This window comes from Mandrillus leucophaeus, unplaced genomic scaffold, assembly GCF_000951045.1.
Source record: "Mandrillus leucophaeus isolate KB7577 unplaced genomic scaffold, Mleu.le_1.0 Scaffold492, whole genome shotgun sequence".
In the NCBI taxonomy this organism is placed as follows: Eukaryota; Metazoa; Chordata; class Mammalia; order Primates; family Cercopithecidae; genus Mandrillus; species Mandrillus leucophaeus.
The window spans coordinates 1,962,589-1,984,785 of record NW_012105276.1 but is presented as its reverse complement, the minus strand read 5'-3'; the positions used below and the strand labels follow the sequence as shown (position 1 = coordinate 1,984,785).

General features: G+C 42.0%; 1 protein-coding gene across 3 annotated transcripts in view; it reads left to right on the top strand.

Moving 5' to 3' along the window:
* The first annotated feature begins 744 nt into the window (after positions 1 to 744).
* LRRC8D (leucine rich repeat containing 8 family, member D) overlaps positions 745 to 22,197 on the top strand; it is a 115,419-nt gene continuing 93,966 nt past the window's right edge. The window contains exon 1 of one of the 3 annotated variants that reach the window (XM_011995584.1): positions 745 to 1,009. The gene's annotated coding sequence lies outside the window, so the exon portion shown is untranslated. Of the gene's footprint in view, positions 1,010 to 12,524; positions 12,610 to 21,870; positions 22,040 to 22,197 lie in introns of those variants that run through there. The other 2 variants (XM_011995586.1, XM_011995585.1) reach the window with 2 other exon arrangements.

Sequence of the window (22,197 nt, the reverse complement as noted above, 5' to 3'; positions counted from 1 at the left end):
TGATTTTAATAAATTCTTACCCTTTCTAGGTAACCTTTGTTTAAATAACCCCAGGAACTGTGAACTTCTTCTCCTGAAGACAGGTTATTACACCTTTGGACTGTTTGTTGTATTATTACTTGAGCTGAAGGCTATCTCCTTGAAGGGGCTGCGAGGGAAGGCGACGCGCAGGTGGAGCCGCGCCGAGCCGAAGCGCGCAACCCTGGCGCAGGCGCCGCGGCCCGAGCTGAGGTTGCGGCCGGGAACTCATTCGGGGACGTCCGGGGGTCGCGAGGAGGTGGTGGCGAGCGGAGTGGGCTCCCGTTTGCTGCCCCTGGGGCCTGGGAGATTGTTCCGCTTTCTGCAGTCTGAGCGTCGGCCGCTTCGGCCCCGGGCTGCTAGCCCTGCGGGAGGGGAGTGCGGTTGCCTGGCTCCTGGACCCCTCGCGCGCTCTCCCTTCTCTTGCCTCCCTCCGCCCAGTCCGAAAGGCGGGGAGAGGTGGTTTCGGCTCCGCTGGTTCCTCCCGGAGGTGGGTGTTTGGTGTCTGGCCTTGCTGCCCCGGTGTCCATAAGGTGAGCCCTTTAACTTCTCCAGAATCGCCTCTCCTTCGCTTCCTTCCTGTGCCGGGTGGGCTGCGCTGGGAGCCCAGCGGGCGGGGGCAGGGAGGTGAAGGCCGGCGCCCCGCCCCCGGCGCCTGTGGGAGGGAGCTGGGGGCCCGCAGGTGCACCCAGCCGGCCGCGGGCCATCTCCGGGTTGGGTACCGGTATAATCCGCTTCTAGCTTGTTTGGAGGCGTGGGCTCTTGGGAGCGGGACTTCTGCTCAAATCCTGTTCAGGAGCTTGGAAAGGAGGAGAATTGGGGGTGGTTGCCGGGAAGACCAGCACCTCCGGTTACTAGAGGGTTTATAGGGGCCTTCTCCTTTCCGTCCCCCTTTACTAGGAAGTATCCCTTGCAGATAAATGAGATTTTTTGATTTCTTAAAAAGCCAGCTGCAGCGAAGAAGAACTGCTGCAGGTCGAGGGGAAGAGAGGTAGGTCCTTGCTGGAGAGGGAGACGTGGGCTCTGAGGTCCCAGGAGCACGCAGTTGGGGTGAGTGTGGCCGAAAGTGTAGAGGCAGAGTTGTGGGAAAGAAACAGCCGAGGTGAGAAGGAGGGCGCACTCAGGATGTAGTCGTAGAGATGGGGAATAGGTACGGGGGAGTCCTAGCGGAATGTGGGGCCCAGCTGTAGCCGCTTGGTCTTATATTTGGCTCCTCGTTGCCTCGCAGATTTCTTGCTCTTGGATCTTGAAAAATATTTTTTGTTGGACAAAGAAAACTTTGAGGACATATTTTGGAAGAGAGATAGGACTAAAGAGCTGACTTCTGGAAACTTTCCTTGGCAGCTTTGGTAGTAAAACTCCGTTCAGGCAGCGTTTATTGAGCACCTATTACGTGGTTTGTACTGGACAGGCAGGGAATTCCCGTTTGCAGTAATGGTGAGGGCTGTCTACCTTATAAACAACCAAGGGGCCCCTCCCAGTGCCAAGAGTGAGAGTGATTCACACCTTCCTCGCCAAAGCATCTGGCACCTCTGCTTCTTACCTGTCGGAAGAACCCTGCACCATATCCCATAAATGGGGTGTGCAGGCAGCATTTATTTTTACAGTCCAAAAATAGTGACCAAACTCCTACTGTCAGCTAGGTCAGAGTTGGGGTTCTTGCTTCACCTGTCTTGACACCAACTAACTAAATCCCTGTTAAGATCCAAGTGCAAGATGGGGAAGAATCTGAGATGAAAATTAGGTGGTTAAAACAGGGGTCACGAAAGTTGATTTGGGGTGTTTGATCTCTGTAGGTTACTTATGGAGCCCCCCATAAAATGATTAGGTAATCTATGGAGCCAGGGAAAAATTCCAAAATCTTGAATTGGCACAGTTTATTTACATATTTGAACACTTTGTAATAGATTTGTCTCGTTTTTATTTAGGGTGTATGTGTGCGTGTTGATTAAAACCTAACAGATTAGAAGGTTGGAGAGGAAACTGTCCTTAGATGACCCAGCCTTCCATTACCATGTGGAGTAGCATATGATGCAACAGTTAAAGTATTGAGCCATATTCATATCGTTTTCTCCCTGCTGTGTTTTCCAGCATTTAAAAAACGTGATAAAAACTTAGCCCCTTTTTTCCTCAAAATCGCTGAAGTTTAATGGAAAAAAAAGAAAAAAGAAACTAGGCCCCCTTTTCCCTTAATTTTTATATTATGCAGAGTTTTTAAAAAATAATTTTAGAAAATTCTGATGTGTTTGTCATGTCCAAATAGTTAAATTGTTTTGGTAGCTATAGTTTGGAAATTAGACTTGATTCCTTTCTCAGTACTGTCGACAAAATAGCTATTAAAGTCAAAAGTTTGTCCCAACTTTGTAATCATGATTATTATGTTGTTGAAGTGGTAGCTTGTAAGGGATTTCAGTTATTTTTAATTGGAGCTGGTGTTTGACATTCTAAGAAACACCAGTTAATATTTGTTGAGTGCCAGCAGGAAGCAGAGAACTGGAGTGGGTGCTGTGGGATCTTAACAAGGCAGGAGAGGATTCTCGTAGTAATCACAGAGAGCAGATAAGACAGGCACACATGAGGATGCCAGCAGAAGCAGATAGTTAGAGTTGTCTAAGAATCCAGGGTGTGTGGAACCAGATGAAAGTGTATGAAGTATGTTGAGGGAGGAGTGGAAATCTGAATTGACTTTTGACAATGGTCAGGGAGGGGGAACAGAATATATGACTAATAAAGGAGGGTAGAGGGAACCTAGTTAGTGAAAAACTTAACCACAAGTCAGTGGTGTTAATCGTTTGCCTCAAGACCAGTGGTTCTCAGAAGTAGGCAGTTTTGCTTCTCAGCAGACCTTGAGGAATGTTGGAGACATTTATGGTTATCACAGCTAGGCGGCAGGTGCTGCTGTTATCTAGTGGCTAGAGGACAGGGATGCTACATAAGCATCCTACTGTGCACAGGACATCAACCCCCTTCCTCCTAAACAAAGAATGATCCTGTCCAAAATGGCGATAGTGCCTGCCCTTAGACCTCAGAATAGCTCTTAAAGGGAGGTGGTTCTTGACATGGGAGGAATAATAACATTGAGCTTAGGAAGCTGATGTGGGAGACTTCTGTGATCAGGTCTGATGTGATTAGGGTCTGGGCAAATCATTATTGAAAGAAAGGGGCAGTTTGGAGGGAGATCATGGCAGATGAACACAGTATGATAGTGGAGTAAGTTGGGAATCATAGAATCAGAATTGGCATTTTAGAGGGGCCCTATCCAATTTATTGATTTTAATAAATTCTTACCCTTTCTAGGTAACCTTTGTTTAAATAACCCCAGGAACTGTGAACTTCTTCTCCTGAAGACAGGTTATTACACCTTTGGACTGTTTGTTGTATTATTACTTGAGCTGAAGGCTATCTCCTTGAATTTTTTTTTTCCAATGATTTTATTCTTTTCGAGCTGCCTACTCTCTTTGAATGCACCAAGAGAATATGATGTCCCCTTACCCCCAGTTGATTTTCCTAATGCAAACTAGTCCCAATTCTTTTCACAGTCTTTTATTGGGATGTGGTTTCTCGATGTCTTCTCAGTTTATCAGCATCTCACATGGAGAATCTGGAATTGAATATGTAATTGAGATGTGATCTGGCCAACAGAGAGTACAGTAAGACGGCTGTCTTATGAGACCTAGACATGAATGTCTACTTACTGCACCTTAAGCTTACAGCTGCCTTTGGTTTTCTTAGGCAGTGCTGAGCACCAACTTCTTTATTAGATAATCATGTTTTGGATAGTCAAAACCCCCAGATATTTGCTCTGTGAGCTGTTGCATCCTGTATTTCTTCGGCAGATTTTTTTTGGAGAAGTTTTTGTTGTTGTTCCTTCTCAGTGTTATCCTATTTATTTTGATCCAATCTTCTAGCCTTTGACATTTTTGAATTTATGTCTTCTAATTATATGAGAGAGGAATGGAGGATGACTTTGTTGAAAATGGTAGTCAGTCAGTACTATGTTAAACTCAGTAGTTTGGGGGCACTGTTAGTCCTGTGTGAGAGCTGGGATCACTGAGTGATGGAGGTGAGTTCTAGGGCTAATTAGCCCTTATTTTCGGGGCTTTTGAGAAATCTAAATGCCAGGCCACATGGCATTCAGCTCTTGAAATGTTTGCACCTGTGGTACCATTTTGAAATTGTTTAGTCTGTTGCAAGCTTCTGAAATCTGAATTCCTTCCTCTGGGTCTTTGTAGTTCTGTTTATGTATCTGGAAGAGAGTTTCTAACATTTTGTGCAAATCTGAAACTTGCGGGGTTTGAGTTGCTTTTGAAAATTGTGAGAAGGTAGGATAACTGGCAAAAATCAACTATGGACTTGGTTCCCACTCAGGCTAAGCTTTGTTTTCTTTTTTGCTAATATGCCTCAAATATTTAGTGACAGACTTATATTTAGGGAAGGAGAGAGGATTGAGGTTTAGAAACAAACCTTTTTCTCAGAGCTTGGCTTTAACTTGTCATTGATGTAAGTTCATACTTGATTTTACAGTCTTCACTGCAAAGACATTAGGAAATTACCATTCCCAGATGTCTTCTGAAGCTGGCAGGTAAGAAATCCCAGGTAACTTAGTGCCAAGTTCTCCAAATACTGTAGGTCTATCCAATGAACTAGATTTAATAAATTACTTGATTTGGGTGGTAGCTATCTCACAGTGTTGAAGGAGAGCTGGAGGAAGAATTCAAATCTCATGGCCAATGTGTGTGACCTCTTTGTGATGAACGTCCATTGTGCCCCAATCCTCTGTTAGTGTGTTGGCTGTCCAGATGGTGCAGTCTACTTGGTTTCCCTTCTCTACCAGTCCATATGGGAAACCTCTTTTATCTCCTCTGGAGATGAAGGATAATCCAATGAAAAGAAGGGATGCCTTCTGAATATTTGAGGTTTTTTGAGGGGAAAAGTATTGCTGTCCTTTTATATTTTTGAAGGCTGTGTCGAAGTTGAAGTCTTAGAATTAAGGATGCAGTTGTGTCATTTTGAATAGAAAGACTATTACAGCTGGAAGGGATTAACCCTTAAATTTTATAGTTGAGCATATCCAGGCACAGGGAGGTGATGTGATTAGCTTAAGTTTACACATGTAGTGACAGAGTAGGCATTAGAATCTATCTGCCTTAAAGACCAACAATAAAGGTTAAGGATCAGGATTTCTTCTCTGCTTAGAGGTGTGTAAACAGTGGGGTCCCTTGGGTCTTATTTATATAATTGATCTAAAGAAGGAGCACACAGTGGAGTTTCTAAGTTTGCAGATGACAGCTTTTCTGGATTATGAAATGTCTAACCACTGGGGATTTGCTCCAGGGAAACCACACTAGGATGTATTAGTCATCAGAAGATTTGCAGGTGAGTTTCTTGTTGGCTAATAGGTGGTTGGGTATTAAGGGGAAATTATAGAATTTTCATAGGATGGTGTTTTGTTGGATAAACTCAGGGAAGGGCTTTGAAAGTACCTTCATGTTGTTGTCCTGACTTGCTGTTGCAGAAAAACAAAAACCATGAAATGCTAGGCTTCATCAAAAAGATTTTGGGGCTGGGCATGGTGGCTCACTCCTGTAATCCCAGCAGTTTGGGAGGCTGAGGTGGGCAGATCACCTAAGGTCAGGAATTTGTGACCAGCCTGGCCAACGTGGTGAAACCCCGTCTCTACTAAAAATTAAAAAATTAACCGGATGTGGTGGTGGTGCCTGTAATCCCAGCTACTCTGGAAGTTGAGGCAGGAGAATCACTTGAACTTGGTTGGCGGAGTTTTCAGTGAGCTGAGATCGTGCCACTGCACTCCAGCCTGGGCGACAGAGTGAGACTCTGTCTCAAAAAATAAAAAAAAAGATTTTGGAAAAAAAAAACCAAAATGGAAAATATAGTCTTAATTGAGTTTTCACAGTGTGTTTTTTCCCACGAAGTCATGGGCACCTAACCTTCAGAAAGACACTCGAGCTGGAATGACCATTGTAATGATACCTGGAATATTTGGACATTGCTGCTAGAATGTAAGCTTCATGAGGACAGGGTCCTTGCTCATCTGTTTCTCTGATAGAAATATCAGGATTTCTAGCACCTGGAAAGAGTCATCTGAGAGGAGATGGCATGGAGGTCTGTGAAGCCACAAGGATAGGGCCATAGGCAGCCTTGGTAGTTCACTTTATTCTAATAAGTCCGAGTGTGCTATTTTAGTTGCCTCCTTGTCTTCATGCTCCAGCACTCTGTCAGTGTGGTGAGTGTAGGGGTTTATCTCTCTTGTTCTCTACTGATTTTCTAGTGCCTTGTACATGGCAGATCCTCTATTAGTATTTGTCACCCAGAGGAATGAATGAAGAGTTATACCTTAAAGCTTTACAAGATATAAATTCAGGATGAATGCCAAGAAATATGGTTTTTCTCAACCCTGGCTGGCATCAGAATCAGTCTGGGGAATATTTTTTAAATACGTATATTCAGACCCTTCCCCATGCCTATTGAATCAGAATCTGTGGATATGGAGTTAGTTTTGAAAAGAGCCCACCCTGCCTCGAAGTAATTCTCACGTGCAGCTCGGCTCAGAACCACCGTCTTAGCAGTTGTGCACGAAGGCTGGATGCTGACTGAACACACCTTCAAATGGGTTTGAAACATTTGTGGCCAGCGAGCCCATCATTGGTTATTAAGACAAAAGAGAAGCTTTAAGGATATGTCAGTCTTCTTGGAAGGTGTGGTGACCCAAACAGCACATAGTCCACCATGGCCCTTGGTTCGTCTATGAGATAGTGCAGCCCGGGCTGGATGGGCGATGGGACCAACTCCCAGTTCATCCTTGAGCAGTCGTTTCCAGAGTGGGTCCTTGATGACAGTTTCACCAGCCCATGAAAAAGTGAGAAGAGTAAAGACAGTGCAACAAGCTTTTCTGTTTCAACTTTAGTGCTAAGTTTATTCAATTACAAAAGTCTGTTTTTTTGTTTTGTTTTGCTTTTGTTTTGTTTAATCTTGGGTTGTCCTTCCTACTGGAGGGTTGGCTTGTTTTTTCATGTTATGAAAGGCTGGTGATGGTTTTTTGGTGTTATTTCTAAGTCCAGTTTTAAGCTGGCAATTTTATGATAGTCTTTCTTTTGACATTTTACTGGCCCGTGAAATCAAAAGTCTGGGAACTACTACTCCTCTGAGGTTTTCAAGAGGTCTGTATCTACCCCTTGACACCTGCTATTGGGGAACGCTCATAAATACGGTGTTAGGTTCCATTACAAGCATTTTTTTTTAAACATTTTTTTCTTTCCTGTTATGCTTGCTGGTAATAGTTAGGAATAGTGCCAGAGAAAGCTTCACTTCCCCAGCAACGCATAAATCCCATTGCTACATATTAGCATCAACAGATAGCCAGCACTGCAGCGAGTTCTACAGAACAAGGAGAAGAAAGGATGTACAAGAGGACACCTTTTTCTCTGATGGTCATTGGCCGCCAGAAAGGTGTGTCTCAAAATCTCTCGCGCTATAGAGACAGGACAGAACTCTTCAGACCGGGTATAAAATGCCATCAGTCAAAATTCTCTTCACTGATTGCTTACAACCGAATTTTAAGAAATATTAGAAAATTAAAATTCTTGGAAAAATGGTCCCCCTGATGCTTGCAGTGGCACTGTGCTGAACAGGCTTTTAAAATCAGTGTATTCTCAGATATGGCTACTTTTTTGTTTTCGTATTTAACTTACCTGATTAAGAAGTACTTGGACAATGTATAGAACACCTAAAGTTATTAATAATAACAACTATTTATTAGGCACTTATTGGTTGTCCAAACCTATGCCCTGGAATTTACATGCATTCTCATATATCCTCAAAAGAATTCTGAGTGAAAGGTAGACTTATTCCCACTGTACAAATGAGGTCATAAGGCTGGAGACGTTATGTAATTTACAACAACGTCACACAGAAGTGGCGGAGGTGGAATTTGAAACCAGACTCATTTTATACCAGACTTTTATATTTTAAACCAGACCTCTAAATATTTTGTAATATATACCTATTCTCTCTTTTTTTTTTGAGATGGAGTCTCACTCTGTTGCCCAGGCTGGTGTGCAGTGGCGCAATCTCAGCTCACTGCAAGCTCCGCCTCCCGGGTTCACGCCATTCTCCTGCCTCAACCTCCCAAGTAACTGGGACTACAGGCGCCTGCCACCACACCCAGCTAATTGTTTTTTTTTTTTTTGTATTTTTAGTAGAGACGGGGTTTCACCGTTAGGCAGGATGGTCTCGATCTCCTGACCTCATGATCCGTCCACCTCGGCCTTCCAAAGTGCTGGGATTACAGGCGTGAGCCACTGTGCCCGGCCTCAATATATACCTATTCTCTTATCTACTGTTCCCTTTCTCATTTCTGCACATTTCTTTGTATTTGTTTTATAACACCTATGATACCTAGTAATATTTCTGTTACAAGAAAAAGAGAATCAGGTTTTGAGGTGTAAAGGTACCAGATAACTCCTCTGGTTCGTGCTGCATGTTTGAAGAGTAGAGCTGTAGTGGCATCCCAGCATTTAGGCTTCCAGGCCAATGCTCTTGTCATCCCAAGTTGGTCTTAGAAGTATCAGCCTATTGATAAAACTACTTGAATGAAATTTTATCCCGGAATTGAGAGGGTAACTTTAAATCACTTAATTGTTCTGGTGTTTTCTCTAGCCCTGTTCTCTTTTGTCACCCATATTGATGATAGAATGCCACTTGTAAAGTACATCTTAAGCACCCTCTTCCTAGTTAAATCTCACCCACAATAACTACTGTGCATAAACATATCATGTAAAGATATACCTAATATTTGCTAAGGTGTTATGTCTTAGCTGAAAAAACTGCTATAACAAATGTTTGCTGAATAAATGCCATAAATATATTCAATAAAAAAAGTATTTTTTTCATTTACATTACCTCAAAGTAAATGAATGAATAAATAAATATCCATATATCTACATCATATTCATAGGCTGTTTCATTCGTACCTTTATTTTTTAAATACAATAAAATTATGCTTCATTATACTCAAGTATAATCTCTTTACTGGAGTGAATTTATTCTGTTCAAGTTTTACTTTAACAATTGTATTATTTATCTTAATATTTAGCCAGTAATAAAGTACAAAGTGGGAAGTGGGCTGCGGTTTTATACATCTTGCACAAACACACACTCAGAGAGAGAGAGGAGAGATGCACTTGTTCTTCAACTTAGCTCTCAAGGTATTTTTCTATTCCAAAATAGTTTATCTTTCACCTGTTCTAAATTATTTTCCTTATAACTTATTTATACCTGCTAAGTTCTGTACCAAGCAGAAGTTAGATCTGTAATTTCTGTGCTAATCAGAGTTGCATACTAGCAGTAGCCTAGGGGTCTTGAGCAAATAGTATGCCTCAGAGATGATTTGTGGCAGCAGGCACTCGCCCTCCAGGTGGGGTCATCAGGAGTGGGAGGCCCATCAGAAGTGCATTGTTGCCGCGTGGGAATGTGGGCTGGTGTTGCCAGATTTTCTGATTTTTCACTGTAAGCCAGAAATCTGGATTATTGTGTGAAATCTGATTTTAAAGGTTGGCTAATTCAACATTTTAGAACTTCCTGTAAACCAAACAAAATAGCTTTGTGAGCTGGAAATAGCCTCTTTAGGCCCTTAGAGATAGCCCTTTCATGGCCATGTAAATGGAAGCATAGGGTTTGAATAAAAAGCACAATACAGGTTTTTTGTTTTGTTTTGTTTTGTTTTGTTTTGTTTTTTTGAGATGGAGTCTCACTCTGTAGCCCAGGCTGGAATGTAGTGCTGTGGTCTTGGCTCACTACAACCTCTGCCTCCTGGGTTCAAGTGATTCTCCTACCTCAACCTCCTGAGTAGCTGGGATTACAGGTGTGCACCACTACACCCAGCTAATTTTTGTATTTTTAGGAGAGAGGGGGTTTCGCCGTGTTGGCCAGGCTGGTCTTGAACTCCTGACCTCGTGTGATCTGCCTGCCTCAGCCTCCCAAAGTGCTGGGATTACAGGCATGAGTCACCACACCTGGCCCACAATACACAGTGGACATAAAGCGAAACTTGATTTCATCCTTTTCTCCCCCAACCCCAAACACAAAGCAGAGCAAAGCAAACCCCAAGCCCCATACTTTTAATAAAAATTTCTGGCCTTTAAATGTGGCGTATTACATCTGGAGTGGTTGCATTTGAACAGTCTGTCTGGCCTGAGGAGGAATAGGTTTAGGGAGAAATAGGTAGATTATGCATATAAAGGGGGAGAGGATAGGTGGGACACACACAGAGAGAGAAGGGAGGGTAAGAGCCACTTGGAGTTGAGTAAAGAGATCATCTACCCCAGGAGATACGGGAAGATTTGTTCATATCTTAAAATTGATTTGGGGGTAAATGGGGAAGAAAGAGAAAGAAAAAAGGTCAATATTTAGAAATGGTGCAGAATATATGTTGGCAAGGTGCAAAGAGTGCTATTATTTTGCAATTCCTAGTGTATCATGTTAATGTATGCTGTGGCTTCTCCAAAAGGGGAATTGGAATGAAAAGAAAGGCAAAGAGTTTATGTCAGAAAGAAGACTAGGGAGTGAGATAAAGAAGAGGGGTCCAGAGAACAGCTGATAGCAAAAAGTAAACCAAGAAAGCTGGAAAATGTTTGCATCGTGGAAAGATGGCTATGTTAGAGTACAAAGCATCACTTTTTTCCCCCACCCCAACTACGACATTGAGGGGGTATGCACAGCAGTCCCTAGGAAAAAGATGGTTTGGAACACCAGCTTGTTTTGCTTTTGAAGGGCCAGCCTCCAGGGTCCCTTTGTGTGAAGCGGTGTCAGCGGGGCTGCGTCTGCCCTGTCAGGGCACACTGCTGGGAGGACATTGTCCACTGGGTTTTAGCCCCTCTCTACCATCTGGGTATCCTGGTGCAGGACAGGACCTCAGACCTTTACTGTGACCCCAATAGTGCTCCTGTCTTTAGTTTTATTTGCTTTTCTGGGGAAAATCCAACATCGTTTGTGTAATTTGTTGTACATACAGCCTCTTTGAGAGAGAAGAGAGTAATATTTGAATAGATTTCTGCTACTAGCAGAATCCTAGTCTGAGAGGATTTTTAAAAGCATTTTGCTCTTAATCATCCCAAGTATATAGTACTTTGTTCCTGGAATTTCAGCATTTTCTAGTGGTTGGCAGTAGGGGGACATCTTTTGATCCATCTGCAGGTTTTATTCCAGTCCTAGGACTGTCATCCCTGTATGATCTGAGCTATGTCTTTCTAGACTGGTATAACTGTAAATTTCTGATAGTTTGGTTGCTTTTTAGAATACATGCATTTTAAAATGTCCCCTTCTATTTGTTACTTTAATGCAGTAAGGATCTTTATGGATTTTTTCCCCCTTATGGAAACCATTTGTAATATTGAGAGAATGGGTTTAGGTTTTCTTGCAGTGTTGTTGGGAAAAAGAAAAATTCTTCAAATTCCACTGCTCGGCCTTCTAGGGACTCGACTCTACAGATGGAAATCCTGGAAGATCCTATCAGGAAGTGAAACTTGTAAATAATCTTTGTGCTCGTTTGGGGCATTATGCATTAACAAGTTGTACAAAAAGTCTTCTTTAACCTTCTTATAAAATACACTTAAAAAAGAATCCAGTCCTAGTGACTAATCTGGAAATAAGACTAGGAAACACTTCACCATGTGCCAGGCACTGTTTGCAGCACTTTACATATATTAGCTCATTTGCTTCTGACAACAGCCCCGTTTTGTAGCAGAGGAAACCAAGGCTGGGTTCTCTAGTCTGGCTACTACTCCCAATCACCATGAGCAGCCAGGGTCATTACAGGAAGTGGCAGAACTGTAATGTGAACCCAAGCTGCCATGGCTTCAGGATCTGTGCTTTCTAGGACTGCTTCGTTGCCCCTTGAACTCCCTCACAAGAATGATGAACACAAATTTGCTTTAGAAACTTCTTTTGCCTTTCACATTACCTCAGTCTTAAAGTCAACATCAGAGTTTGGTTGAAAAAAGAAAGAAAAATATATTCCTTCCGTGATCCCGCCTCCCCAAACCAAATGAACAAATGAAATCATGGAGACAGTTTCCATCTAGGAACAGAAACCTGACTAAAGGATCTTCCTGGAACACCATACTAAAATGCTGGACTGATCATTACAAAGGCTGTAGTTGGAGCCTTGTTGCTGTGACAACCCGCATCCTTGGCACCAGAATTGTTTTTAACAGCACAAAACCCATCTTGTTTTACCTTTACCTTTACAACTGGTGGATTTGGTGAGCTTCTGAGAGCACTTTTTAAATTGCTTTTTCCAACCTATATAGAGGCAGTGGGAAGGACCTAGGATTTGGAGCATAAAAGACTTGAGTTCTAGTCCCAGCACTCTCTTCTGTGGACTTGTGTGACCTTGGGTTTCATCTCCTGTAAATGCGGGAGGGGACAATCCAATAGGATTGGTTTGGTGAGGATAAGAAGCTATTATATGAGACAGTATTTTATTCACAACAATAGCCATGTGTGTCTTGCAGTGAGCTGACCAGCAAGTCCTTTGTGAGTCTTGGAATGCATTTTCCATGGGTGGGTGGTGAGGTAGGTGGTTGGGGAAGATTTGTGTTGTTGATCTGAACCCCTTTTCTTTCCTGTTCTCTCCTTACCTGTATTCTAGTGTGAATGATAGTGTGGGTGTCAACTCAGTTTTTGGCCCAAATTCCTTTTCCTTGGTTTTCCCCCCTCCTACTTTGGGCTCTCTTCCAGTTTGCCTACAAAGTGCTATTTGTTGTAAGGGTGAAATAGGCAATTCTCTGGGCAGCGACACTGTGGCTGCAGGCAGTTACTGTAGTTCAAAGCAAACAGCCAAGCTAGAGTAGGAGGGACACTGACAGGGCTTGTTCATTAGAATTTTGAACATTAATTTTTGAAGGAAAGAAAAGAGAGTACAAATAGAATAGGAATAGAAATATTATGAAATTTTCTTTATAACAGAACAAAATTGGGTCAGGAGAAAGGACTAAGAAATCACTTAACATTTATCATTACTTTGAAAGCAAATGCTTTTACTGAGTAAAAGCAAATGCTGTTTGAGCATTTACGTTGTCTGCAATGCACTCTAGTGGGATGGGAAACAAAAGTTAACACTAAATATTAACAACAGCTATCATGTTAGTGCATTTCAGGTGGTCCAGAGTGTGCCACTTTTCATGTTTTATGTCAGCCATGAAGGTTGGTGTCATTGGTGTTCCATTTCAAAGATTACAAAACTGAGGCTCAGTGTGTTTAAATAACCCACTCAAGATTACAGTGCTAGTAACTAGCAGGGAGAGCTAAACTTTGACCTAGGTCTCTTTCTCATCCACAGTATGAAAGATAAGTAAGATATGCCCCTGCTTTGAAGAGAAGACCTGCATGTAAACAGTTTAGTATAATTCAGCACAGTTTACAGGATATGTTGTAATTCTTGTGAGAGCTAAATTTTTTGGACATTTGCTCAGGAGAGACTGAAAGATCAGGGTGGTCTCACAAGTAGGGTCTTGAAGGATGACAAAGATGGTGACAGGTAGAGAATTGATGGGAGAACTGAGGGAACATTGGAGCAGCAAAGCATGGAGATGTAGAAGTACAGAATATGTTTGGGGAATGCTGCTGGGATGGACTGAGGGATGGAGGAGGAAAGCAGCTGGATACGTAGTTTGGGACAGATTACAGAGGGGCCTAGAGTGTCCTGCTGAGGAATTTAGACTTCACTTGGTTTCTTTTGAATAAAGGTTATTCCATTGAAGGTTCTTGAGAAGGGAAATAATTTTGCCTTGATCTCTGCCTTCAGCAATTCTGATGGTAGCATGGAGGAAGAAGTAGAGTGTCTGCAGCGGGCTTTCGCCAACTAGGCTGCATCTAAGGATCACTTGGGAGTTTCCTAAATGTGCAGATTCCAGGAGCACCCCTCCACCTCTGTGATTTCAATGGTTCACATCTGGGGAGGGGCCTGGGAAAGTGTGTTTTGAAGGCCCTGCAGGTGGTTCTGAGGGCAGCCTGGTGAGGGAAGGGTTCTAGAGGGCATTGGGGCATTCTAGAGAAAGGTCTGAGCTGAAGCGAATTTTGAGTTTGTCATTGTATGGATGATTTTTTAAACCATGGGAGGGGGCCAGTCATCAAACTTTGTGGAAGATCTGTCTGTGTAGGTTCTATGGTTTGCTTTTTGTCCTGTGTAAGTATTAATCAGTAATCTCTCAGAGCATTGTCATTTGACTGAAGTTTTTCACATATATTTCCTATTCAAATCTACAATGTGGGATGGCTCTAATCCTTATGCCTCTGTGCTAGATTTCTCTGTTTTTGTTGCTGTTTCTTTTAGAAGACAGAGAAATATATGGGATTTTATTGTGGGCTTTACCTGTCTTCAATGACAATTTCTTGAAGAGCATGAGCTCTGGAGTCTACTGCCTAGGTTTTTACTCTGCCTTTCCAGCCATGGGAACATGGGAAAGTTATTTAACTTTCTATAAAATGACGATATAACAATATTTTCCTCCTAGGGTTAGTTGTAAGGATAGTTTATATAAAACGCTTAGAACAGTTCCTGGCACATAGTTAACACTCAGGTGTTAGCTGCTGTTGCTGTTACTATTGTCATTAATTCTGCAGATACCCAAAGGTATTCCTTGCCTGCATTGCTCACATATTGAGGGCTTCACTTTAAAAAATAACTGTACAGATTATGATTGAGAGTAGTAAGGGTGACATATTAGAAAGTTTTAATTATTCAGTGACCCTCTTTCCTTTCAGAGCCTTTTATTTTCTAGAAACATATGCTTTCCTCCCATAAACAAGCCTGCTAGGATATACTTAGAACCCATATCTGGGCAAGAACCTCTTCCTGCACGTTGGCTACAGAGCTAATAGTGCTCAGTTCTTCAGTCTCAGGAGCTGCATGCAATGATGTTCACTTTTACATTTCCTAGGGCCCAGCCTGAATATAGGTCATTTTGTTTTTTTCAAATGTTTCAGATCTCTCTTACTCTCATTTGTTAGTTCTAAATCAACTGCTAACATTTAAAATACAGTTTTGCTGGGAGGACAGATAGTTCCACCAAGGGATAAGCTATTTCTCAACATTAAAGAAATTAGAAATTATAATTTATGCTTAACAAAATAATGTTAGTTCAAGTTTTAGCTTGCTTCTCTCTCCCTTCTGTGCTGTTCTTTGTCCTGCCATGTGTTTGCAAACCATTCTCATGACCTTCTGCCTGTGCGGCATATTTGTAGTGGGGCCAGATTATACATACGCCACTGACTTTTTCATCTGACCTCCTAAACTCAGCCTTTGAGCCCCTGCTTTTCTTTGGGTTTTCCTAGCGAAGTCTTGTTGAAAGGAATATTATTTCCCATGGAACTTTACTGATAGTGTATGGAATAATAGGACCATGCTCTGTGACGTTCAGACCCGAAGTCTTAACATTTTAAACATGTATCTATTTGCTATTGCTTACTTAGTTCAGTCTTGGCATTTTAGGTCTAGAGGTGGTTACTACCCATTGGACATCCATAGCCACTCCCTACAAATTAAAGGGGACACAAAAATGAAACTGAACTTATGTTTTTCTTTACCTCTCTACTAATTTAACTAAGTCAATTGGCTCGCCCTCATTTGCCCTCTTCACACCTCCCAAATTAATGTTATGTGCAAATTTGATTAAAACAGCGTGAGTAATTTCTAAGTTACTTTTGAATACGGATTGAATTCCACTCCTTGTGGCTTTTTTCTTCATCATACTGGTAGATGTAGACAGTGTTTTTCTTTCTAGCCTGCTTAACTTGTGTGGTTCTTGGAACAACATAAGTTTTAGTTGATTTAGGATCCTGATTTCACAGGACACTGTATCAACTGCTTTACCAAGATCAAAGTACATGGGTTCACTGCATTCCTTTCAGTTGCCAGTTCAGTTGTGCTGTAGCCAGGCAATCCTGGAGCCTTGAAATCCAGGATTCTGGTCAAGGTGAGGAAGCAGCCCTTCCTCCTGTCTTTTTCATTCTGCAAATATCTTTCCTTTCTTCTTAATATTTATTTATTCAGCAATGTGGCCCAGGCTCTGCATCCCTGACTTCCTAAAGCTTTCAGCCTAGTGCCCCTATGACCAGTGGTTACATTCTTGCTACAAACTGGAAAGTCTCTGAGCCCCTCACCCCACTCCTCCCCACTTCTTTTCTTCTGCTGTATTTATGGCACTGTACCTCATGAACTTTCACACTAGGGAAAGCAAACTCCATTCAATTGGGTCTTATGGGTAAGGAAATGTGTTGGTTAAAAGTAGACTCTGGTCAGCCAGGCTACTGAAGGTTTAGTATATACTAGCAGTGTGACTTTGGGCAAATTACTTAACATCTCCATGTCTGTTTTCTCATCTATAATATGGAGGTAATCATAACTCCTACCTCACAGAGTTGTTGTCAGGAATAATTGAGTTAATACATGTAAAGTGCTTGGCATTTATTAAACTGGGGTTAGTTAAAAAATTGATGAACAAGCTATTAAAAGTTCATAATAAAGTTTCTGGAGTTTTCAGGTACTCCGTTTCTCTTTCATGCTATTTGCCTTGGCTATTCCATTACAGGCAAAGGAAAGGAGATGAAATTTAAAGTATCTAATTTTGTAACCTTAAATTATTCAGGAATTGTTTTTCTTCGTGTAGACTCCACTATAATGTATAATGGAGAATTGTATTCAAGATATGATGTCTGTGACTTACTCCTTATGAACTCTGAAAGTCATTTTTAAGAGCACTTCTTAATAATGAACATTATATTTATTTGACTTTCTAGGATCCAACCCTTTTACATTGTTGGGCTTTTTAATATGTTATTTAAAAAACAAGATTGCCCAGACCAGGCATGGTGGCTCACACCTGTAATCCCAGCACTTTGGGAGACCGAGGGGGGTGGATCGTTTGAGTCCAGGAGTTTGACACCAGCCTGGGCAACATGGTGAAACCTTGTCCCTTAAAAAAAAAAAGAAAAAGAGAGAGAGAAAGAAAGAAACAAAGAAAAATTAGCTGGATATGGCGAGCCCCTGTAGTCCCAGCTGCTGGGGAGGCTAAGGTGGGAGGATTGGTTGAGCCCTGGAGAACAAGGCTGCAGTGAGCTGAGACTGTGCCACTGCACTCCAGCCCGGGCAACAGAGTGAGACTCTGTCTCAAAAATGAAAATAAGATAAATAACATTGCCCAAAGAGAATTAAAACAATGTTTCAAATAAGGAAACAGATACTACTACCACAGAAGATTAACAGACAAAACATGCTTTCCAAAGAAGAATGAATTATAGGACAGTATTTCGTCTACATAATACACATCAAAATCAACAGTCATTAAATAACCCAAGGCCATTCATTCCTGGCAGTCTGTGCTGGGAACATTTTGAACAGTCTTTTATACAGGTATTTGCATTTAGTCAGAATTTTGGGGTATCTTACCCTTCTTTCACAGTATTATGCTTAGTAAATCCCAGTACATCAACCAACATGTCCTACTTTACATGCATTTTTTGCTTTCTAATTGAAGAATGAGAGAGGAAGCTTGGAAAAATGTATTAAGATTTTGTTTATCACAGTTTGATCAGTGGATCTGTCTTACTATTTTATAGAATAATATCCAGCTGCAGCTCAAGTGCATATTTTACTTAATTTATATCTACTTATATTCCTATGGCTTAATGTCAGTTGGCCTATTGCAGAATACATGTTTATCCTTTACACTGTACCAAAATCTGGCGAGGTGATGACGGTGTATGATGCACTTGAGAGAGAACATTACAAGTTATGTTTTTAAGGTGGGATTTTTTTCTGAGCAAAAGATATGTAGTGCAGAATAATATATCCACAGCCAAAATGCGCCCACTCATTTCTATTCAATTAAAAGAGGGAAGAACAGACCCAGGTGAATTTTTGCTCCATTACTTAAGGCTTTGAGAATATCGCTTAGCATTTGTGAGCCCCGCTGCTGCTTCTGTAAAACATTAATGATAACACCTCCCTGCGAAGGCAGTTCTGAGAATTCATTGAGGCAGGGCCTGTGAGGGTTTGTCCTATGTAATGTTAGTAATTTTGTGCAAGGTGTGTGGGTTCCTTGCGTGTGTTTGGAAGCTGAGGAAATTGGAGCACTGAGCTTAGAGAGATACCAGCTCAGGCCTGTAGCCACCCTGGCCCTATGTTTCTGCCTTGTGACTGGATCTTCTAAGTCATGCTGTGGGGTGCTTTAAGTAGTGCTTTCCTTATTGCTGGCTCAAAGCCAGGAAACTATCTTACAGACATATTTTTTTTAAGATGATTTGCAACCCCTTGCTGCATTTTGTCATGTGAAATGACACTTACTCTGGTGCCTTAAAGATGGCTAATAACCCTCTATGGGTAAATGCCAATCAGGCCAGCCAGTTGGCTCTGAGAAAGGCTTCCTTGAAAGCCACAGTTCAGGTTTTGCAGAGGCTAGGAGGTGAATGTGAGTGCCAGAGACCTCCTTCCCAGAAAATCCTGTTGCATGTGCTACCCAGGAGGTGAAGACAAGGTAGGGACACTTCTGTGAAGACTGACAGTGCAAACAGGTCATCTCTTCAGTCACCAGACAGCTTGTCACTTTTTATTTTCTTGTTTGCAAAATCCATGTGTAATAATCACCAAGAATTCTGATGTTCACACAGAGAACTGCTTGTGGCAAACATTTTTAACCACCAAACTAAGATCTTTCTTTTTAAAGATGAAGAAAGATAAGCAGCATTGTTTTTTAGGGATGAGTTTATCATCTTCTCCTCTACACCCATTAGTCCTCAGAAAAGCTATTTCTTGAAACTGAATTTGGAGCTTCTAAAATGGCTTTCACAGTGTTGCTCTCTTCATCTGGGGATTATGGTACTTAGGGAGTGGAGATTTTCAAAGTGAACCTTCCACATTTTTCCAAAATCTTTTGTGGCATCATTTGTGCCTACCTGAGAGTGCAGTTTTTCTTCTTATGAGGTTGTGATTTTAATTTATATATACACACGTGCACACACACACAAAAGCATAACAGTGGCTATGAGAAAGAAACGCTTCTCCATGAAACACAGAAGGAGCGGGCGAATAGCTGACCCAGGGAAAGTACGAGGTGGTGTTCAGGCCTCATGGTAGTTAGGATTAGGAAATGTCAGGGGCTGTGGTGTATTCTCCAAACTGTAAACTTTGGGAGTCCTACAGAGTGAATGTTAATAAATATTTTTGATAAGGAGAAGGGTTTGGGTTTATAGGGAGCCTAAGAAAGAGAAATGTGGCTGCCCTTCCCCCACAGCTGGCCACTGCTCTGGAGGGGAGAGTATTACACATTTGGGCGTGGACATAGCAACATAGGTGAATACCATTATTAGTCTCCCACCATATGCTCTTCTGTATTTTGTTACCTATTAAACCATACAAACTTTCCTATATATCATTAAATTATCACTCAGTACAGTACTTGGACAAAATAGGAATAGTCTACTGTTAACTGTTTTTAGATTAATGACTTTGAATTTTTCCTAACTAAGAGAGATTTTAAGAAGTTAGTCTAATCTCATGAGTCCCAAATATAAAAAACAAAGGCTCTGCAGGTTTAAGTTTTCCTTTGCCTTTTCTTAAGAATTTAAATATTTTTCTTCAGAGGTTTTCCTTTGGGCTCTTAGATAATGAGTAACAGAAATGAAGGAGGGATACCCAAAGTTATTTCAAAACATAATTGTGTCCTTAAAAACATGGTAATAATTGACAGGGTTTTTTAAATGAGAGAAGTTTCTAGCTAAATGTCCTGCTTCACCCCCCCAATCACCACACTGAGTTCTTTGTGGGAAATATGTGGTAGCTCTTTGGGAAGAAGTATTAAGTTTGTGAAAAGAGATGAAGAGTTGCCAGGACCACGGTAAGCAAAGGACTGAGAGAAGGAAAAAGGTGGACAGAGCTAGACCCTAAAAGGATGCTAAGATCCCTCGAGAAGTCTTTTAGTAAGAAGCCCTCATTAGACTGTGAGTGCCTAATGGACAGGAATGCATCTCACTGGTCCTTGCAGTCTTCTTCCCAGCCCCTGCCTTTGTACTTGAAGGCCATGGTCATCTGAGTGCACTACAATTCAAGCCTGTGAGGTGGAGAGAAAAGGGTGGGCGAGGTATAGTTCATCGTCTTAGAGGCCTCAGTATTGTCAAGACCTCCCCCCTTTTTTTTTTGAGCGCACAAGACTCTTAATCACCTTTTCATTTGTGTTCTGTTTCTTGGCCTGCATCGGGAGCTCATAGCAGCATGCTACTGACAGGTGATTGTGAACTAAGTGTTAAAGCAGAATGCAGCAGAAAATGAGGGAATGTCAACTTGAAGCCATGTGTGTTTTTGTGAACAGCATTTACCACTTTCTTAAAGAGTCCCAGTTAGAGAAAAAATAATGCAGGGAGCAAATTTTAGTCAGCTCGTTAGGTTCTGAACTGGACAGACTTTGTACCTTGGCATATGAGTAGCCATTCTAGAACCTTTTGAACTTTTGCCACCAAGTAATTCTGAAAAGACTGACAGCAAGCAGTAGATAATGGAAAAAGCCAGTGTCCTCTGCCCGAGAAATTAAGGTACATATTGTTCAGGTGGTTAAAGAAACTGCCTAGCACAATAGCAATAGCTGGTAAGTAGCAGGATCATTCCGAGAGGAAGGGATGGATCACAGGATGGTTGCTGTGCTGAACTTTCCCCCTAGAATTCATGATCGTTGGCCAAGCATGGTGGTTTACACCTGTAATCCCAGCACTTTGGGAGGCTGAGGCGGGCAGATCATGAGGTCAGGAGATCGAGACCATCCTGGCCAACATTGTGAAACCTCATCTGTACTAAAAGTACAAAAAAGTTAGCTGGGCATGGTAGCGTGTGCCTGTAGTTTCAGCTTCTCGGGAGGATGAGGCAGGAGAATCGCTTGAACCCGAGAGGCAGAGGTTGCAGTGAGCTGAGATCACGCCACTGCGCTCCAGCCTGGGCGTCAGAGCGAGACTCTGTCTCAGGAAAAAAAAAAAAAAATTCATGATCATTGTAGGAATTCGCAGTGTAGGGGAAATGGTGCAGATTTTATAATCAGGAAAGACCTATATTCAGTTCTCCATTTGACCACTCTCTAGCAGAGACATGGGAACAGTTACTTAATTTCTGTGACCGTTTCCTCACTTGGGAATAGGGCTTTTGCAGATCCGTTGGAAAATATTAAGGCCAAGAGGGGTTTAACATGTGAAGTTGTCTAGCACTGAATAGGAGCTTAATATCTATCAGTTCCTTTCTGCTTCAGTCAAAACTGAGCTTTATATGTAGAATAATTATTGTTTGTATTCCATTCTCCATTTTGAGTATGGAACCATGAATGCCAACAACTTGATGATAAAAGGAGCCTTTTGTCAGAGATAGTCCTGTAAGCGCTTTGTAACCGAGTAGACTGTGCATGTAAGGGCAGGCAGGTTACAAATGCGAATCACCATAGCTGGTACACTCTGCATACAGCAGATTCTTAAGCCATCTATGTACTCTTTTAAACACTATGCTGAAGTCCACTTAAGTCAGAGTTCAACAAAATGAATGAATGTAATCCTGGGACTATGGAACTTCTCAGTGATTACATAGCACAGAGAACTACGGAATCATTTTCTGGAAGAATGCACCATGCGATTATGCTCCATGTGGAATTGGTATATGTAAATGTTGGTAGACTGTGAGGATGAGGTTGACAGGTTGATCTGAATAAAGATCCTAGGAGGAACGGAGGATACTATGTAGTTTTGTTGTTGTTACTGTTGTTCTGCAGTTCGTGGCTGCTCAGTGTTGGCAGCTGTGTGCACACTTTCTCTTTTGAGCCAGCGAGACACAAGACAAGTAATTTCCCATCCTGAATCTCTCACAGCTGCTGAGCTGTAGTGGCTATACTGGGATGTGGCTATTAACTTTGAAAATTTGCATAAATCCAGCCCCCACCCCCCTGCAAAGGCTCAGTCTTGTCTTTACACCTTCCCCGAGGTGATTATTTTCTGGGGGTAGAGGTGGGGGTTGGGGGGGTGAAGAAAAGGGGAAAAAGAAGGCCAACCACTCTGGGCACCGGCGGAGGAAGCGTGGAGTCCCTTGATCTAGGTCCTTGTGGGGAGGGGAGAACCCAAGCAGCAGCTGCAAACGGAAGG